Genomic DNA, 10,746 nt, shown 5'->3' with positions numbered 1-10,746 from the left:
TCTTTAACAGAATTGGAATTATTACCTCTTCCCTAATTTTTGCCCCATCTCAAATTCAGGTGATCTTTCCAACTAGGATTATAAGTGTTTGAATAGGGATTTCTAACCCTATTAGATATATAATTCACGTTCTCAGCTAGGTTATCAAAATATTGACTAAGAGGTTTGTCTCCGCAAAATATTAAAGATCCACTAGATGTTGAATATATCCGGTTGAGTTTGTCCAAAATTTGTTCATATTTATCTTCCTTACGAACAACTTTTACTGTGGATGGTCTCTGGCCATAAATAAATCACTCATTTGGCCATTGGCAGGAATTCATCACCATGTTTTCAATAAGATCATACACATCCTCATATGTTTGATTCATCAAGGCTCCTCCTATGGCTCTATAAAGTCCTGATCGTGCGTGTGCATCCAGCCCATTATAGAACACTTTCAATTTCCACCATTCGGGTAGACCATGGTGCAGACATCTTTGGACCAACATCTTAAATCATTCCCACGCCTCATGAAAACTTTCTCCTTCTAGTTGTTTAAGTGTGACAATCTCCCTCCTGAGTTGGACCATCTTCGTAGATAGGAAAAAGCTTGTGTATAAACTTCTCTGCAAATTCGTTCCATGTCGTGATAGATCCTGATGCCTACAACTCTAACCAAGAGAAAGCGTTATCGATTAAGGAGAAGGGTAACAACCAAAGATGAATAGCATAAACGCTGACCCCGTTAAATTTAAACGTATCACAAAGTTGGAGAAACCATTTTAAGTGTTGATTTGGGTCCTCTGTCATGATCCCTCTGAATTGCAGATTGTTTTGGATCATCTGCATTATGGCAGGTTTAATCTCGAAATTATTTTCCATGATGGTCGGCCTCGTAATACTGCTTTGTACCATATTCAAATTTGGTAGCGTGTAGTCTCTTAATTCCTTTCTTCCAGTTTCATCGGTGGGTTTAACGGTAGTTATGGTGGTGGTAAATCTTGTATGTTAGCTTTGTCAAGTTCGTCAAACAATGGGTTTTCTCGTGGTGTGTTGCCCACAATAATTGGGTTATTTTGTATCTGTTGTTGTTGTTGTTGCTATCGATGATTTCTATGAATTATTCTTTTTAGATCAGTGGGTGGCTCTATAAGTGTGCATCTACTACGAGTCATACACTGAAACAAAAATGAAAAATAAAAACTTTAGTAAAGGAAAATAGAAAATCTATCTATAATTTAAAAATTTCCCAATTATTCTATTGATCGCAAAAATTAAAACTAATTTAGTGACGTTGTCTCCTTGACAACGACGCCAACAACTTGACCGCCTCCGAACGTACTAACATCTAGAGTATAATTCCTACAACCAAATAAGAGTTAGGTGGTTTCCACAAGTATACGAGTCAGGTTGTAATATAGTTTTTACAACGAAGTATGGAAGTACTCTGAGGATCGTACCCAACGGAGGAGAATGTTAAATTAATAATAACTCCAACATTAATAGATCTAATTAGTAAAATGAAATTATATTATGATAAAACATAAAGTGAACAGAAATTATTTTATAAGAAAATAAATAAATAGCATAAAAGAATAAAAACAAAAAACTAATTTGTTGAATCAATCAAATCTAAGCATGGAAGACTAACTTACTTCAGTGGTCATAACTAATTCCTATGTCGGGTGCTACTCAATCAACTAGTCGCTAACCTAGTAACATCTCTCGATCTTCCACTAAACTAATGAATTGGAAAGAACTACTTATCTCTCGACCTCACAGTCTACATCGGATTAGGGTAAAGGGTTCACGAATAGGCAATACCAATTTTGAGTTCATTCCCACCTAGACGACTTCCTACTGTTGTTAGGCCTAGGGTTAAAGTTCTTCTTATCCCAACCAATTGATCTATTAAGAAACCTTACATAGAAATTAATTACTCCCACATCTACTCACTAATCCCCCACAAGAGGATTAGTTCATCATGGACCCTATAAATCACATAACTTGATAAATAAGATAAACATGAAGAATAAATCAAGAGTAAAAGTTTAAGAGAAATCCTGAATTGTATTGATGAATTGAAAGCACAGAAATCCACAAGAGTTTGATGAATCTACAAATTAGATCCTTCGTAAAAAAAGTGAAAATATAACTGAAAAGAAATTCTAATTACAAAGGAAACTAAAAACTAGAAATAAAAGTTGCAACCTAAACTAGAATAAAACTTTAAACATATAGAAAGTCATCTAAGAAGTGTTCAGTGAAGCCTATTTATAGATTTAGGGTTGGACATCGTCTATAGCCCTGGTTCAGCTGGTGTTTTTATGCTACGGTTCATTGTGTAGACCAAAACGCCCTCATCTCATTAATTCTTCACGTCAAGTCGGTGTCGCAACATCCTCTACCTTATGTCGCGACACTAGTGGTAGTTCACTTGGCTCAGGATCAGATTTAGGGCTATGTGATGACATCTTTTCACTATATTGCAACACCAAAGGAAGTCTTGCTATTTTGGATATCCTACTAGCTATGTTGCGATGCCGAACCTCTGCATTGCAACATAGTGACTAGTCTCATGTTCTCATGCCTCCAAATGATGTCTTACACACTCACCAAACATGTTAGTCTTCTTTTACACCTACTTTAGCACCTAAAGTCATATAAACGGCTCAAATAACATTTTTTTATTATGTGATAACTAAAAGTGAAAATCTAAGTAAAACATGATGAAATTGCTTTTATTCAAGCTCATTAAGTATAAAAAATGGTTTAATATGTAACAATGAATTACAATAGATCAGCCACCAAAATCGTTAATGGACAAATCACCAATTCATCCATTTTTTCTACCATTGGCTTAATCAACCATACGCTAAATAGTATATCAATACGATCTACGTTGAGCAGGCTATTATAGAATGTATATGCGAGTTGTCATTGTATCGAATGCATGAATTATTTTGTGATGGAATGTATATGCGAACTGTCATTGCATCGAATGCATGAACTAGTTTGTGATGGAATATATATGCGACCTATCATTGCATCGAATATATGAAATGAGTGCAAAGCATTGTATATGAGAATTGTCATTACATTGTATATGTTTAAGGTGTCGATATATTAAATGTGCACAAGCAGTAAAATGCGTGAGATGTGATATGCGAGCCGTAATATGTACGAGCTGTGATATGTGAGTTCTATGTAAGTGGTTATGTGTGAGGCAACCAAGTAAGGACATATACGTGAATAGATTTTGTAAAGTATTCATGTGTGTGTGAACTCTGCAAGTATTCATGTGCAAGCTCTCTAAAGAAAGTAATTATGTGCAAGATAAGTTGATGACTGTGTAATGGCAATGTGTAAGTTGTATCAATGTGTGAATTGACTCCGTAATCTACTTATGTGCAAACCGAGATAAGGTGCCAACTGACTATGTAAAATAGTTAGGTGCGAGCTAACTCCGTATAGTAGTACGTGCGATCCATGCCAAATGTGCCAGTTGTGCCCATGTGTGAGTTGTGATCATGTGTAAGTTGTAACAAAAGAATGGACTGCAATAACGTGTGAATTGCATCATTCTATGAGCTGTAGTTTTTACCAGCTATAGCATATTCGAGTTGTTCAATATGCGAGTCATAGTATGTGTGAGCTGTTAAATATACGCACCGTAGAATTTGTGAGCTGCTCAATATGCAAGCCGAAGAATGTACGAGTTGTTTAATGTGTGAGTTGTGGTAAAGTGTGAGTTGTTGCAATATGCAAGTTGTAGTATGTGCTAGATATGGCATGCGTGAGCTAAATTTTTGTGTGCACCATAGAAGCGGAGAGTTGTAGTGAGGGAGTACGCCATGCCTGTTGAATACTTTCGTTCACCCCCTAGGATTAGCTTCTTGACTTATTATCTCTTAGCGTACTTGCATGGTGATGTACTGATGTGCTAATTTTTTATGCAAAGGTTCTAGATCTCTGGTACTCACTAAGTTCATGTTGAACTTACCCTATTTCTTCTTTTCCCAATTTGTTTTCAAGTATCTTAGGTTGTTGTGGATCGTGTGAAGGGACTTAGCCAGTTCGCGGCCTCATTTGTGAGCTATCCCTTTTATTATTATTGTACATGTTCATATTGGGGCAGCACACAGGCTTCGTCAATTATGTTTTATTCTTGTTGTACTTTCCCTTCACCCGATTCAAACCCATGTCCAGATCTCTTTTGTATTAGAGGTTTGACATTTTCACCTCTCCGAAAATCAGAACTTCATTCTATAAACGATAGTATGTATTCATATTTATTACTTTGGTTTGTAATTACAAATGTAAGCTCGATGAGCATCAAAATATAGCAATACATTATCTTTTTAACTTAGAAGTGAAACCTTGTTTTATTCTTATTGTGCAACCTTAATCCTTCCAATAATGTCCTGGTTCGTTGATCATCCCAGCGGGCATAGGGGTCTTACATATGCTATGTTATGCACGTGTCTAGATATCTATTTCACAGTAGAGTTGGTGAGTCGATATCAAGCGAATCCCAGTCCAAGACACTAGCAAGAAGATAGTAAAGTATTTATAGAGAATAAGGGATTCTATGCTTGTGTATTCCAAAGGAGATCTTACTCCTATTAGATAAATTGATTCCGACTTTCAAACATATTGAGATTTGAGGAAAACGACATCATGTTGCGTCTTTGTCCTATGTAGCGGGTCCATAGTGTGTATCAGTGTCAAGTAGGTTTGCACTGCTAATTTCACTATGGAAGGTTGAATATGAGGTATGAAAAAAGCTATGATTATTTGATCTGGCGCCCTAAATGTAGTATATTCGTTTGTACTTTTGCTTTTTTCGAGCAGATTGGTTAACAAAATTATTAATGAATTACATTAGTATCCTTTGTATAATTTCCTCAGTGTGATTTTTTCATGTAAATCAAAATAGAAGCAAATATTATGTCATTGGTTGTCTAATGTTTAACTAATACTAAGCGATATTACGTGGTCGGATGGTAATATGGAAAGACAACTTATATTAGTAGACAAACCTAAACATGCCCTTAATAAAAAATGATCAAAACGATTGAAAGACTAATATGTCATCTATCAAGTCCAATTAGGGAGATGCTCTATCTTGGGGATCGGAGTGGATGACTCCCAAAAGATAGAGACATGGATGTGACTGATTAGACTAATAGTACATTGGGCTACACCTAAGTAGAATAGATCTTGAATCTATTTATGGATTTATTCACTTGTGACATCCAGAGTGTGGCATACTTTAATCCTGAATGGATGATGGACTATGTATGTGTGACTCGTATACTTTGATGTAACTAAAAGCGTAAATTTGAATAGATAAGGAACCAAAAGCTGGTACCTTGGGTATGCGACTATTGAAGTATGTAGCATTATTTACAATAGTGGAATTCAGAGTTCAAAACATGGGTGAATGATATATTCTCATTGGTATTACATTTTCAAGAAAATGTTTATAGCAATAAATATCACAAATCGGTTCTGTTTTTAAAATTTTATTTTCCGTTGTGCAAGAAAATCGTTTTCGGACTAGATTTTTTCCAACAATGACAATATAATAGGGTGGATATAGCTAAACCCCAAAGAAACCATATGAGGACAAGACACATAGATAAAAAGTATAATAAGGGATATGGTAGTGATTGTCTGAATAATGGATATAGTCAAAGATCGTATATGAAGACAAACCCTATAGATTCATTTACCAAGAATCTACTAGCTAGAGAGTTTTTGGGAAATGTATGAAGGGCTTAAGAGTGTGAAACGTGACTCATCTACTTCACTAGGGCAAGTGGGAAATTGTTGGATCTGGTGCCCTAAGTGTAGTATTTTCGTCTATCTACACATGTACTTTTTTCAAACAGATTGGTTAATAAAATTATTCATGAATTACATTAATACCCTTTGTATAATTTCCTCATGTGGTTTTTGCATGCAAAGAAAAATAGAAGCAAATATTTGCTCACTAGTTGTCTGATGTTTAAACTAATACTAAGCAATATTACGTGGTCGGATTGTAATATAGAAAGACAACTTATATTAGTAGATGAACCCAAATATGTTCTTACTCTAATCAAAAATGAGAAAAACCAATTGAAAGACTAATATGTTGTCTATCGAGTCCAATTAGGGAGATGCATTATCTTGGCCTTCAGAGTGGATGACTTTCAAAAGATAGAGACATAGATGTGACTGACAGTACATCGGACAGAACCCAAGTAGAATAGATCCTGATTCCATTTATGGATTTATTCACTTGTGACATTCATAACGTGGCATACCTTAATCTTGAGTGGGTGAAGGACTATGTATGTGTGACTCATATACTTTGATGTAAGTAAAAGCCTGACTTCGAATAGATAAGGAACCGAAAGCTGGTGCGTTGGGTATACAACTTCTGCAATATGTAGCATCATTCATAATAGTGGAATTCATAACCCAATACATGGGTAAATGATATCCTCTCATTGGAATTACATGATGGATAAAAAGTAAACATGGCCACAGGTCATTTTTCTTTGTGATGAATGTAACGCCCTCAACTCGACCCTATTCACCGGGTTCGAATCTAGAGTATTCTTACACAGAATACTTAGCAAAATTTTCAAAAAAAAAAAGAAAGGGTGATACATTTTAATTTAACAAACTTTACTTTATTTTAATAAGATTTCTAAACCAAAGTAAAACTTACATTACATACCATGGATTTTTTTTAAAAAAAAACATGGTTAAAACATCACAATCCAAATATTTATTAAAAACAAACTCTGACAAAATGTAGTAAACTAAAAAAAATCTCCTAAAACATTCCCTGTAGGCATAATATCCCAACTCGCCGCTTTGTGGCACATTCCTGGTGTTGTCTCTCCTAGCATCCCCACTTAAACAACAATACTTGAAACATAAACATAACACTAGTGAGTTCAAAGGAACTAAGTGAGTTTTGAACACAACTTACCTTTTAAATTGTTCTTAATAAGTTCATCTTGAATATTTGTATTTCTCCATAACTACCTTTGGCGAATGCCTTCACGCTGTCAGTTGTATCCTTTCACACTTATATGCTACTTATCATTCTGACCATATTCTCATTCATCCAACTATTTGCCTAACTCCAGGTCTTGACAGTATATACTACTTTTTTTTCATTTCTCTTTAAATATCTTTCAATAGTTATTCTTGAACAGTTTATCATAGGCACTATTCTTGAAGGATACCACTTACTGTTCATACTTTTGGCAGATACCCAAACTGATCTTGCTAAATCAGGTCATAATTCAGACTAAATCCTAATTCATCCCAACACAAACTCATACTGATGAAGAATCCTCCAGATTGTTTAGAATAATTATGCACATCTTTGTTATAGACACTAGACATCTACTATAACGAACAACTCAGATTCCATCAGAGCTCAGAACTAGACATGATACTGTATAGATACATTGAATATCAAATAACTTAGAATTCCAACTTAATAGTACGATAATTCAAATTGACAATATCTTGTATCGAATACACCTATATACTAAACTGACAGATAACCACGGCAAATACCCTCTTTGAAGATGCTGAACAAAATTGTTCAGACAAAAGCTTCAGACAGAACATATCATAGACTTACTAGAGTACACCATTAGGGCCCAACAAAATACACCACAAAGGCGACATACATAATATGCCACAAAGGCTAGTAGAATGCCACAAAGACTAAAAAAATGTGCCACAAAGGCTAACAAAATACGCCAAAAAGGCTAACAAAATGCATTACAAAGGCTAATAGAATATGCCATAAAGGCTATCGGAATGCCACCCAGGCACCCTATGAATTGTCGTGTTTCCGATATGGATTTACCTAAACTAACATCGCGTGAGGTTTGCCCATCATCGCCCTGGGGCACGCAGAGAACCCCAGTTGATAAATGTGGCTTATTCGCCCTTTTCAGAATGTGCCATGGCCATGGACTTTTCTTTAGAATTTAATATTAGAATTTATTTTTACTGTCCCGACAGACTTCTTCGAATACCACCACAGCCACCAAACTCAAATCTCAACCTCTCCACACTTAGATACACTCTATTCCCAAACATTTCCTATCACACATCACACATCTAATATAAACACACATTCAAGTAAGCTAACTCACTTTCTTGACCGAATCATACTTCAATACATGCTTTATACACATCAATACAATCACATATCACTGTACACATTCTAGGCCTACACGCATAGGCACTTCATAGAATCATATACACCCATACACACAATTCCTTATAGTCTGGACTCATAAGGACTTATATAAAAAATACATACTTATTTTTAGTAATCATTCATGTACGCATTCACCATTTCTAGAACATCGATCACAAGAGACTATTTTAGAAAGACTTGTAGGAGTCGATATTAGGGACTCACCTAAGACTCACCTACTACAACTACCAGTTTCAGACTCAAACATCCAATTTGAACCAACAGCAACACTGCTTAAAGAATATGAATTCACCATTAATACCCATTTCCAAATAGATTGCTAACACTTCGTCTAACAAAAAAATCCCTATGCAGGGCTTCTTATTCATATCTTATTGTCTATATACTTCATAACATCCGTACTCTTAACATGTAGAGCTACCAGACTTACCAAGAGATGAAACATCATCTGTCTATTCCCAAGAATCCTTAACTTCTAATTTACTTAAAAATAACAACTGGTAATTAATTTTTAGTATTTAAGAAAAAAGAAAGAACTAAAGAGTCATATTCAAGGAAGAAGAAACTTTCTCATGAACCCTTCTCACACATATATATAATCCACTTCTGTTTAGTGAAATTGACAAGTGTCAAGGTATTTCAGAATATGCCTATCCTAATGGCCTACAGAATCCAAAGGAATCATAAATGAGAGTCTTTTCCATATGCTATTTGTGTAGTCAGTTTAGTTGGTTTATAACTAGATCTAATTACCAAGACTTTCTCTTCACAATGCTTGAGCAAACTAGGCAAATTATACCTTTAGCGGTAACCTACACAAAGCTTACTTTTGTTTTATCAAATTCTTTCTTTTATTGAAAAACATGTCAAAAACTAAATCCTGATATAGTTCCATGGGCAGATACTTAATTCACTAAGACATTAGTTTGCCAAAAATTTACAATTTGGTGAACTAAGCATCATAGTGCGCTAGAACAGACAACTTCATGTCTACACACCTTCAATTTGGACCATCCAGATTTGGGGTGTGACAAAGAATGAATTAATTATTATAATATAGTAATTAACTTTTTCATGAAGGGAGATGTAATTGTTACCATGAGATAAAATAAGATCATATTGGGAAAATGAATTTATCCCAAGAGATTAAGGATAACCTATGAGGGTAACACACTTATAACAAGGTCATTGGACAAGCACTGATCTAGTAGCTTTTGTAATGGTATGTAATTGGGGAGAGCTCGGTCACGATACTATAGTGGAATGACTTTGTGATTAAATTATTTTATAATTAATAGGAGAAAAGCTAGAAGTTAATTATAAATCATTTGAGCCCTAATCACGTATGTCCAATCAGCCCCTCCGATAGCTCATTGAAACTAGAAATGAATTGTATGTTGAATCAGATGAACATAAATTGATAGAAATGATAAAGTTAGAGAAATGGGTTACATTTAGAAATGAATATGGGTTTCTCACTAAGTATAAAATGGCATGAGACTTAATTTAAGTTTTTCAATTATTATTTAATTAATTGAAGTTCAAAATTGAATTAAGTTAATCGGTCATTGTAAATCTGTTGAATGTAGAAATTAAATATATTTGCTCATAAATTCTTTTACGGTAAAGTTGTCATGATTTTAACAGAATTAGAATTGAGTTGGGAAATATTTAATGGGAAAATTAATTAATTAAAATTATTTTAATAAATAATGTTTATTTTGAGAAATAAAAAAATGCACTGGTTGGATTAAATTATAAAGTGTTAGATTAAAAGTCCAAGAAGCATGTATAATTAGACCCGGTCTAGGAGAGGCCAAAAACCCCTCATATTAAACATGAGGGGTGACAACCGTAGAAAAATAACTAAGGCTAGCTGCCCCTCTCTCTCCTAGTTCAACTAGGGTTTTTTTTTCTATTAAATAGGCATTAAATGAATTCTACTATTTCAACTAGGGTTTCACTTCTTCTCCCTATAAATATTTTTTTACATAATTATTTTTTTACAATTTTTAGATTTTCCAAAGTCAGAACAGAGGATTTCGAAATCATTCAAACCTTGTCTCACTAAAATTCCAATATCTCAAAATATATAATCCTTTGGCCATTCTTTCTCTTTTATGTAAAAGTAGACTCATTAAGCTTTAATTCCATGTCTTATTCAACCACTAACTCAATTTCTATAATTTTTGGTGATTTTTCGAACTAATATCATCGCCTTTGCCCAAATCATTACATTTGAATTCACTTATTCACATAACACTATAACCATTTATTTTGTAAGCACAATACAAAACTTCATCACTCTAGTTACTCTTTTGCAACTTATCACATTTCAATCACATATTCATATTTGTTTACCATACTCATATCACTTTGAACATGTCGGTATAATAGCAAACATTCGGTGGTTTGCACACAGTACCACTCATTTAACTATTATCATTCGATACACGCAGTAGCCTTCACATAGTACTACACACGTGATCACGCTTTTCGGTTCACGTAGTAGCCTA

At 34.4% G+C, this 10,746-nt stretch overlaps 1 non-coding gene across 1 annotated transcript; it reads left to right on the top strand.

Moving 5' to 3' along the window:
* Positions 1-459: 459 nt before the first annotated feature.
* Positions 460-566, top strand: LOC128035129 (small nucleolar RNA R71). Its single transcript, XR_008191531.1, has one exon. It is a non-coding gene; the product is annotated as a small nucleolar RNA R71 (small nucleolar RNA).
* Positions 567-10,746: the final 10,180 nt, after the last annotated feature.

The sequence above is a fragment of the Gossypium raimondii genome, chromosome 11 (assembly GCF_025698545.1).
Source record: "Gossypium raimondii isolate GPD5lz chromosome 11, ASM2569854v1, whole genome shotgun sequence".
In the NCBI taxonomy this organism is placed as follows: domain Eukaryota; kingdom Viridiplantae; phylum Streptophyta; class Magnoliopsida; order Malvales; family Malvaceae; genus Gossypium; species Gossypium raimondii.
Note: the sequence above shows the minus strand (reverse complement) of the source record. Positions and strands in the feature narration are given on the sequence as shown.